Consider the following 10,053-nt stretch of genomic DNA (forward strand, 5'->3'; position numbering starts at 1 on the left):
ATGTTTTTTGTTTCTGAAATGAATCTGCCGCTTTGGTTTGGTGTTGGGGGAGGGGAAGGGCAGCTCCATTGAAACAACCTTGTGATCTGAAACCTCGACATCATAGACCTGTAGGTTCTTGATGGGAGCCGAATTTGTGATGAGCAGGTCGAGTGTGTGTCCTTTGACATGTGTGGGGACATCAACATGTTGTTGGAGGGTGAGGGAGTCCAGTAGCTGGAGAAAATCAGTTGGGGGGGGGGACATGAGGGGGTGTCGACATGAATATTTAAATGTCCCAGGATTATGGTGTTTGTAGATGTTGGACAGAGCGTTGGAAGGAGATCAGATATTTCCAGCATGAAAGCTGAGTTGGGTTTTGGGGGCCGGTTGATGAGAAGCACAGTCGTGGGATGAGGGGGTTTACATTTAAATGCAAGACACTGGCAGGAGGAAGTTGTAGGTAGTAGGATGGGGGACGACTCCAGGTCCTGTCGGTGGATGATAGCTAGGCCACCACCACGGCCAGTGCTGCGGGCTGCCTCTAAGTAACTGTAGCCAGGGGGACAGGCTTCATTTAGGGCAGAGTAAACCTCTGGCTGGTGCCAAGTTTCTGTCAGACACATGAAGTCCAGTTTTATTTCTCTGATGTGCTCTTCAGTCAGGCTTGATTTTATTGTTGTTTCCGTCAGGGTGGTAAGAACCAGAGGGCCCTTTTCCCCGTGGGTCGAAGTTTGAAGAGTGTTAAATACCAAAATAATGTCCCACTAAATGATAAATCATCTTCACACAGACGACTGGTAGAAAAGAAAACTTTCTGCAGATGTTTGTGACATTATTCATCTCTGTGTGAACATCTGTCTGAACACTGAAGCAGATTTAAAACAGAAAAAGGACTCCGAGATTAGCGTATAATCTGGTGTAGCGACGCACTTTTAATACCTATCCTTCCATCTTTGTACAGCGCTGTGACCAATAAAGCTGTATACACTGCTGACACGCGTCCCGCGGGTGCAGACGCCGTCACGCGCTGCCTGTGACCTGACATGAATGAAAACACATCCACATGGATTGTGTATTGAAAGCTGAGTGCACGCTGTACTGGGAAAGACAGCGACACAGACCAGAGCAGGTCAGAATGATGCATTCACTGAAAACAGGGATTTATGGTTCCCTCAGTGAACCTTGTGGAGTTCTGCTCTGACTGAAAGAGTCTGATATTAAAGTGAAGGGGGGCTCGGCTGGTGTTGATTTCAGACGCTGTTACTGTGATTCATTATTGTAAAGTATGGATGTGAACCATGACAGCTTTGAATCTGCCTCACATGGATCTTTCCATCCCTCAGCTGATGCTGCAGATATGAAACAGGGGACTTTGAGAAGCAGAGAAGAGACTGTGTGCAGGATCAGGATCTGACTTTAAAGCTGAATGTGTTCTTCAGCTCTGAATGAATAACCATGAGTTCTCCACACCTAGCAGCTCCGATGAAGGGGGTTCAGGTCAGCTGGTCTACAGGGTCCTTCAACATGTCAGCCTGCTGGGACAAATCTGATTTATTTTTGAGACATGAATAATTTCTTATTTATTTCTTGTTCACGGTTGCATGTCGAAAGCCTTATGTCAAGCCACTTAAGTCAACAAAGGATCAGGCTCTGCTGCAGTGTGAAGTTGAAGGAGCGTCTCCTGAACCTAAAGTCGAGTGGAGGAACAGTTCTGGAAACATCCTTCATGCTGAAAAACCACAAGTCACTAAAAATAAAGACTGTGACCAAGGCTGACACCTACAGCTGTGTGGTCACACAGGACGCCATCTGTCATCAGATCAACTCTAGCACCTATGTACAAATCCACGGTGAGATTCTCCTTCATAATAATTAAATGTGTCTTTGTTTTAGCGTGCTCAGACTCAGGTCAGAGTGATTCAGCTCAAAGCAGTGTATACAGGGATTCAGTCCCATTGAGCCATCAGGTAAATGTGTCCACCTGAGAGCAATGTTCAAATCTAAACTGGGAGTCTGTTTGATGAATCACCAGTGACAGGAGAGATAATGAACTGGGACCATTGAGAAATCACCAAAGTCCCGGTGAGCTGTAGTGAATATATATATATAAATGACTGTCTACAAAATATGTTGCACAATATTAATTATTTCATATAAATAAAAAAAACCTCACATCAATTAGGTTCACAGATCTTGTCTGAATAGAACATAAACATCTGATTGGCTACAGACAATTCACTGCTGAATGTTTGAGAATCGAGCTTCACACAGTATGAAACGTAACCAGATCCAAATTTGTTTTTAATGAAAACTGTAAATACTTTTTATAGAAAAAAATAATATATTTTATTTGTTTGATGGCGCCTTTCTTTTAAATCTCAAATTGTGCTAATCCGAAATACATCTGTGAACCTTATTTATGTGGATTTGTTTTTATATTTATATACGATGATAAATATTTGTGTGCATTGAAACATTCATTTAAATAAAAATCCCAAAATCTATAAGTGAATCCTTGTGTGCATTCATGAAGATTGAGATCTTATTGTCTACATCAGCAGTGAGAGTTTGTTTTTCAGTGTTTTGTTTTTGGTTCATATGTTGTGTTTTTGTTGCAGTCTGACCAATGAGCTGCACATAAAACAGTATCACAGTGAGTGTGACATTACACTGCTTTTTATATTACAGAGAAAGTCTCATCTGTCAAAGACAACAATGGATGGCAAAAAGGACTGGCTGTTGGACTGACTGTTGGAGCTGTAATCATGGCTGTAGTTCTAATTTTGTGCATCCCCTCCCTCCGTAACAAAGGTAGGTTTAGAAAATGTTTCATATTAACACAGCTGTAATCTGACTCAACATAACAGGCTGTAGACTCATCCAACACAAACATGTCTAAATGTAGAGACTCCTTCATGTTTCTGGAGAGTTTGTTACAGTCCCTGAATCAGACAAGAGGATGAGTGTAGTAAATACAAAACAAGAAAACCCTGAAAGGAGGGGAGAAAGTCAAAGCTTGTACTGTGCCCAAGCACGCTTCACCCTCAAAGTTCACTTCTACCGCACATCCATTAGATTTATTTATGGTTGTCTTGTAAACTCAGCTCGCTTCATGTTAACACAAAGACACATGGCAGCATTAGCAACATGAACAGATGCTACAAACTCAGAGTGAACCATGAAATCAGGAAACATCAAGAAGTGAAGCAGACTCCTGTGTGCATGTCCAAATGAAGGCTTTGATCGTTCTTCTATCATCAGATCACCACAGATGTGACTGTTATAACTCCTGTTTCCTGCTTTGTCTCCATGTTTTACAGTCATTGACTGTGACATTGAGTTTTGTCCTTACCATTGTTTCTTCCTCGATGGATGACCAAAGACTGACCGATGCCTTTCAGCAGTTGAGAGCAGGACAGACCGTTTGTACACGATTGGCTAAAATTTATGTTGCTATGTGAAGATTGTTTGTCCAGACAATGAAACGAGCCAATCAAAACACTATCTCAAAACCCATTATATCAAAGCACATTCTATTTGTTAATGTCCCAGACTCCGCCCGAACATTCCACCGGACATACCCATTCAAAAAGAGTTAAAACTGTTAAAAGAAAATTGACAAAACAGTTAATGGCCCTGTTTGAAAACTATTAAAGGTAAGGTTCAAGGAAATTAGTAAATTGGTATAAATAGTTGAAACATTGATAATGTTTTAAAGCAAAAATGAAGTCTCTAAGTAGAACACAGCCAAGATGTGAATGTTTTGAAGCATTCACACTAATGATAAAGATTTGGATAACAATAATATTTACAATTGTAGTAGTGTGGTTTGCCTTTCAGGCAACCACCCTAATTAGAAGTCAGGAACATGGACTCAGAATGTGTCCAGTCGTCATGTCCTCATATTGTTTTTAGGCTGTGAAATACTTGAGTGTGTTTCAGGTGGCGTCCTCATATCGTCTGACCCATTGACTGTGAAGTGTGTGTCTTACATGTCCTCATAATGTTGGGTAGCATATGCTGTACAGTGTTAGCAGTTTCTGTAGCGTTTAGCATAATTAGCTTCGATCCTCCTGTGAATTATGTTTAACTGAAAAAAGTATGATCATTTGTTCATTAATCAGGATTTATGGTACAGAATACGTCTGACACTGTATTGTTTTGTTGCAGACACCAAGTGTTCAGATCCTGACTCAACCTTCTGCAGACCAAGACGTGAGTGAGAGGTCCACTTCATCCTTCCAAGAGGTAATTACACATTCATTTATTCTATTTAGAATTCAGTATAGGTCTCAGTTGGCTCCAGTACATAACTGAAATGCTCTTTCACTGTATTAAAACAGTTTGTGTGAAATGTTCACATTATCAATGTTAGCATTACTTGTTTGTGAATAGCGTGGCAAAAAGAAATTGGCTACACCATTTGTTAGCTCTAACTTCCCTTTAAAGCATCAAACTGATTTTTATTTCACTACATTCTTTATTTTTAGTCTGTTTTGCTCATGTTTTTGTTCATTTAACATATGCTGATCAGTTTACATGATTGGATTTCAGGGGAAGTAGATCATTTCACATCAGTGTGGGGCTTAGAGCTTTCTTTGACAACAACAGAAGAAATTAGAAGTCAGGAACATGGACTCAGAATGTGTTCAGTCGTCATGTCCTCATATTATTTTATGTTGTGAAAGACTTGAGTGTGTTTCAGGTGGCGTCTTCATATCGTCTGACATGTGTGTAGTCTCTTTTGCTCATGTTTTTTTCATTTAACATCTGCTGATCAGTTTACATGATTGGATTTCAGGGGAAGTACATCCCAAAAATGGCAACACTGAACCAAGAAATGGTGAAACATAAAATGCACCAAAATACATGTTTGAAGTCAAATACATGTGATGAAATTAAAATTTAAGTCTCCTCAGGCATGGCAGTATGTGAGTGTGCATAATATGTATTCTATTTCATCCTTTTCGATTCCCTGTTGAGCACAGCAGCTTTTTCATTAGCATAGCCATTGTTCCACTGATACTTTTTTTGTTTCTTATTATGACAGCTGGGAAGGTGAATTGCAAGTGGACAAGTGAAGGTGTTGAACAGCACATGTTGCATTTCATAACAAGTTGCAAAGTACCAGGTAAAGGGGACTGTGACTCCTGTCTCCTAGCAGAGCCGGTAGCTATAGAAGACAGAGACTGGGTTGCTATCAAATACCCAGAGGAACATGATGTCCATTGTTGTGTTTGTGTAGGTCATTCCAGATGTGTTTGTTCACCACCTTATTTGCCTCTATGGAGGTTTGTTCTCTGATAGGCCCACTACCCAACAGAAATGTAGTTTTGCTTATGTTAATTATGTAATCCGAATTGTAATCTGAATTGTTTTTTAAATGACATGCTAACTGCGGCTCAGGTACTGATCATACATGATATCTATATCATTTGAACACAAGTTTGTTTTCATTCAATGTTTTTTGTAAAAGATTACGCTAAGTTTCTCAGTCCTGCCAAATGTTCAGATTAATGATCAGGTTTTCTTTCCCCCCCCACTCTCCTGGTTTCATTCACAGTACCTGCCATAATTTCTTTAAGAAAATGAAGTTTAAGAAGAAGGTTCATACTCTCGCTCTCGGTTTTAACAAGTAGTAGAGAAAGTACTTAAAGAGATTATTTTCCGGGTTTTCAGCATTGCGTTTTTCTGACCCATACATTGTTGAATATGTTTTTTTAAGTATTACATGATTTACTTGAATGAGAGCTATGTAAATTCTGGTTGAACATGCATTGTCTACTGCATTGCCTTATGCCGTGGAGGGAAGGAGGCAAGATTTGTATTTTCTGTGGTCTGTTCTGTTTAAATTTACAGCAATTAAAAAAGAAAGAATGGTAGAAAGTGGTCCAGGTTTTTATTCACGTTAACATGTACTTCAAAATTCATAAATGCAATACAGTAAGATTTAAAGACCTTTTAAGTCTCTACAAAGCTCAGTTTTACTGTGTTGTATTAACATGTGAATGTCTGACATTTCTGTCAGAGCTTACCTGACTGATGAGCATGACTATTGTACACCTGCGTCTATTATATAAGTATTCCAAACATGCAACAGGAGTCATGGTGAAAATACAGACTTCAGGTCTTTATAAGTCATGTATACATGAAAATTGTGTGTATCCATGGGTTTCACAATTCACCTAAACCTGAAATATCTGTGTGTGATGTTTTGCACCCATAAGTCACATAAACCTGACAAGTCCTCACTAGTAGCATTACAATCAGGTTTGACCAAAAGATAGCCCTAGCCAAAATCTCAACAGATGGGGATGTTCCTGGAAGCATGGGGAAGACACTCTTTGTTTCTCCAGCCTCTAGGACCAAGGCAAGGGCAAGGCAGGCTCCCATTTTTCACATCTTTTTTCCCATTTTTCACATGTACTGAGAAGTCCTGAAAACAAGTGTGTGTGTGTGTGTGTGTGTGTGTAATCCAACCCAGCTGGAGGACACTGCCAGGCGAAGGCTCTGTCATCGAGGACTGCATACACTTGAAGAGTCTAAAGTCCAAATAAGGGCATGGTGTGTTCTGTTGTTTCACCCAAGTGGAGTTCCCTCCCCCCCCCTCCCACCACAGTCTTATCAGCCTCTCTGTGGCAGCAACATCAAAAACATTTTCCACTCTTTGCTGGTTAAATTAGGGGAATGACTGAAAACAGTGTTTATTTGGTAATGAGTAAAAATTCATCTGTTCTTGTTACATTTTGTCACTCTCAGTGATTGCTGTCATTTTGAAGAAATGTGTGCAACTACACGAAATAACATCAATAACAACTTTTCCCGAGTCAGAACACTCTGTTAGCAGTTATACTGGTCAAATGTGCGTATCTCAAGCAACAGTGACTGAAAAGAGTGTTTTTTGGTAATGAGCATTCATCTGTTCTCTGTAATGAACATTCATCTGTTCTCGTTGCATTTTCACTCAGTCAGTATTGCGGTCATTTTGAAGTGTGTGTGCAACTTCATGAAAGAACATCAAATTAAAGTTTTCCTGTCTCAGAACACTCTATCAGCAGTTACACTGGTCAATTTAGGCCTATCTCAAGAAGCGGAAAACAACAGTGACTGAAAACGGTGTTTATTTGATAATGAGTAAAAATTCATCTGTTTTCGTTACATTTTGTCACTCAGCAAAAATTGCTGTCATTTTCAAGTAATGTGTGGAACTATGAAAGACCATCAATATCAACTTTTCCCGAGACACTCTATTAGCAGTTATACTGGTCAATAAAAATCCATCAAAAAATAATAACGTATTCAAGTTCTCTCTTGATTTAGCTTTCAAAACATTAGAAATATAACCAAATCAGCTTGATTATTATTAGAAGTGAGCGCATTCAGCGCGCTCACAGACTGATAAGAGTACGTTGCTATCGTTATGTGAGCTGCAAACACGGAGTGAGTGAACGGAGAAAAGCCGACCGTTTGACCGGATCACGTTTTCCTGACTGGGTCTGTGCTATTAAAAATAATCTACCCCTGTACATATACAAAACCTTACTATAGCAAACGGTAATAACTTATTACAACTCTAGATCTATGTAAGTACCACCTCCTCCCCGACCCCAAAATGAATATTGACCAATCACGTTTAAGTAACACTAAAACAAACCTGAACGCAATACAACAAACGTGGATTATATTTTAATGGGACTGAAGCTATCAAACAACTAAACAATGTGAGTGAAAAGAAAAAAAGAAAAAACATTTCCATCAAGAGCGGGAGACGAAGTATTTCTTCACAAATGTCTGTGTGCTTGATTTGCGGGACGAGAGTTTCAGTCGGGAAGAAAGGCAATGTGGAGCTGCACTTCACCAGCACAAAAAGTTTGACCAGGATTTTCCTTCTGGCAGCAGCATGCGGTTAGCCAAAGTGAGCGAGCTGAAAGGTAGCATTCGTTGTCACGAAAACAAGTGAAGGGAGCTGAGGGCGAGGCTGCAACCGAAGCTCAAAGTGGCTCATCATTTAGCAAAGAAAAAAAAACCTTTTACAGAGATGGGGGGGGGGGGGGGTGTCAAGGATGCAACGTCTCTCGTGACTAATTCTTTGTTCAAAGATCACAGAAACGGCCCTGAATTCCTGTCTGCTATATCAGAGGTGCAGTTAGGCGCAAGGTAAGTCTCTGCGCTCGAAGAAGACGCAAAGATGCAGTTGGGACGTGACATAGGTACGTGCAAATCTTTTTCCTTTCAATGTGATGAATCAGTGGCGTAAGAGCAGATTATTAATATAATATGCAGGGTGTGTGTCTGTCAACTAACGGGATGTGTCACAATTGTCTATATAAGGTAGACTTTGTTACCGGTCACCGGAAGGGGTGAAAAACATTTTGAGTTTTTGACCGCTAAAGCAATGGAAAGCACGGTTACCTGTGGTGATGTTTGATCGGTGAAATATGGAAATGGTGAACTAAATGGATGAAAATAAACCCATGGCATGATTAATCATGCCATGGATTTATCTTCATCCATGCATGTTGACAAGGGCCCTAGTCAAAATGCCCTAGTCAACATGCAGTGTCACAAATCTCCTTAAAGGCAAGGATGTAATATTAAAATATGTTGATGTCCACCGCACAAAAAAAATTAAAATAAGGATCAGTGGCGTTGTTAGGCCTGTTTTATGGGGGTCTGAAGCCTGTTTGAAGCCCTATTGTTCTTAAGCTCACCTAAATAAGTTTTTATAAAAAAAAAAATAATAAAACGGGCTGACAAATTCAATATAAAGTGGCCAGAATATGAGCTCAAAAAAATAATCATATATCATTATATACTTAAATATGATCATGAATCATGAGTTTCCCTTCACTTCATCGTGTAAGGTAGCAAGGCCCTTCAGTGCGTCAATATCCAATCCATTCCACTTCTTCATATAGACGCCAATAACTGAAAATCCAGTCCGCTCCTGCGACCTTGCACCTTACACCATGTGTGTGTAAGATGAAGTACACACAGAGCGCGAATCACCAGAGACATTTTGTACACCCTGTATGAGATACTCACACAGTATATTGAACGCACATGGCGAAGGTTCAAAGAATACATCTACAGATACAGGGGCCTTAATAAAATGGAACCACTGGCTTGGAAAGGAACAGGAAACGCATTTTTGGACGCTTATTTAAAGACATCATGTTACAGAGTGTAAAAAGGACTAAACTAAAACCTGCAAAACCTTCATGGACCCGCTTGAAGAAAAAATTTAAAGAAATTAACAAAAAGTCTGAGCTACTATAGAATGCACATTTAGGAAGTGAGGGTTTGCATTACTACTTTCCCTATGGTGAGGAGTTGAAGGGTTGTTAAAATTTTGTTTTTGAGATTGTCTACTTTACAGTCTGCTTGTATACGGCAGCATACTTTATTTTAGATTTTAAACATTTCTAAGAGTTCTGTTTTTGTTTTTGTTTTTAAGTGTTGTCTTTGAACCCAAAATCCTCTTTGAACCCAAAATCTTTAGTACATATTAAAAAATATAAAAATTCCTTTCTGTGTGGTACAGTTGCATCTTTCACGGCATAATTTGGCACGTTTTACTTAGTAATGTTGTGAAACTTTACTGCCTAGTATTTAAGAAGATATACTGGGCCATGACACTAGAGGAAAACCATTCCTGCAGACGATAACAAGTAGATACAGGCAAAAATGTTGAACTTGAATAGAAACAATTCCATATTTTATACAATCTGAGTAATTACCAACCTAAACATGTCAACTACATGATTCAGTTGAAACATTCTATGTTTTACCTGGTTAATACCTGGTTGCACTAAAATATTTTACTGGATATTATACTTTGACTTCAGCTGTTTCCATGTATTTATCTTCTTACACTGGTGGTAATTACACAATAAGATGCCATGAATAACTAGGTCTTTACCTGGTAAAGACCTTGTAATTAGTGGACGTAAAAGAAACGACTTACACAATACTTAGAGTGACAAAATGTAGTCTGAAAAGTACTTTATATCATACAAAGATGTTTTTCTATCACTTTAGACCTCTGTTTCATGAGATACGCCTAATTTG

Source organism: Symphodus melops, assembly GCF_947650265.1.
Source record: "Symphodus melops genome assembly, chromosome: 20".
NCBI classification, from domain to species: domain Eukaryota; kingdom Metazoa; phylum Chordata; class Actinopteri; order Labriformes; family Labridae; genus Symphodus; species Symphodus melops.